This window comes from Trichechus manatus, unplaced genomic scaffold (assembly GCF_000243295.1).
Source record: "Trichechus manatus latirostris isolate Lorelei unplaced genomic scaffold, TriManLat1.0 scaffold00051, whole genome shotgun sequence".
Classification (NCBI taxonomy): Eukaryota; Metazoa; Chordata; class Mammalia; order Sirenia; family Trichechidae; genus Trichechus; species Trichechus manatus.
The window spans coordinates 1,717,748-1,719,186 of NW_004443987.1; positions in this window are offsets into that span (position 1 = coordinate 1,717,748).

The window sequence follows — 1,439 nt, forward strand, 5'->3', positions numbered from 1 at the left end:
AACTTACATCCCGTGATCAGATAGCAAACCCATTTTGAATGCCTTCTTAGGTCTTTTTAATTAAACCAAGATGCACTTCATTCCCACTCGGTGACATCAAAGGTAAATAACCGTGATAAATCAAATGGAGCCCTTTCTTTGCGCCGAGCCCGCGAGGTACGCCCGCGCTGCCTGCCATGTTGTCACTCTCCCTCACTACTTGCCCATTTTTCCAACGGTGTCTGCAGGAAAGCATGCGGGCCACGGGGCTTCCTCGAGCCCCAGCTCTGCCGTCCCCCAGCAGTACTTATTGTCCAAAATTAAAAGCTACTTATTGCAGATGCCTCGCTTTTCTCCCTGATGTTCTGGGCTGAACTGCCTCCTAATGCGAAAGAGTGAAAACGACCCCCATGCAGGGATCGGACGAAGCTCCGGCGCCCTCCCCTTGTCTTCCCCTGCCACATTTTTGGGATCAAAACCTCACACCCTAAATAATTCTTTCCTGTAGGAGGAAGCTGTCTCCTCGCCCCCCCCCCCCCCCCCGCCAAGGTAAGGGCTGTTAAACTAGCTCCTCTTGGGAGGAGAAATATTTTTAAAAGCACATGGATTGCTCTCTGTCAGAAGATGGCAATTTTGAAAAACCCATTATGTGTCCAAGTGTTTTTTATTTTTCCCCTTTTCTTGTTTCATGTCTTTTAAAGGACAAAATTGAGTCTCATTTTAAGCCCACAGGCCTGGGACAATGTGACCGGCCTAATTATATGAGTTTGCTCACCCAAGACTCACAAATATCCGAGGCCACTCACTCACAGGAGAGGTTTACTCTTCCTAGAATTGTGAATTCAGAATCGCTTTCCCCACCCCCAATCTATAGAAAAAAAAAAAAAAAAACTTGTTCAGCGGGGTGCTTTTGATTCATCCCGCCAGTGACCTTAATTAAGAGCCTCAGACAGGGCGGGGAGGAGTTCCCCTCTGTTCCCAGGGCGCCTGCAGTCCGGAAGGCAGGCCGAGCTTGAAGTCAGCCCTGGCCACGCCGGCCTCCTGCTTCCCAGCACTGGCACTCATTGCCGCCGCCGCCGCCGCGGAGCAGAGCCGGCAGGCCCCTGGGACCGAGGCCCCACGGGAAGGTTGGGGAGCCCCGCACACCGGCGCCGGCTTCTAGCTGCCGGAGACCTACACTGACGGCGCGCCCACCCCGCAGCTCCCGCAAGGCTCCGGCTCTCCTGGGGTGGCGCGGCGTGGCGTGGCGCGGTGGTGTCGGCTCCACCAGCTCCTCTTAAACGTACAGTTTATTTATAGGGAGCTAAATTCTCCAACAGAGTGGGGTGAGGAACAACGAAATTGGTCCAGCCCCCTCCGCGGCTCAGTCCCTGCACCACTGAGCCCATTTGATTAATAAGCAACAGCCAAGAGCGAATCGAACCCGGCCAGGGATCCTGCTCGGTGTGCGTGTGTGTGTG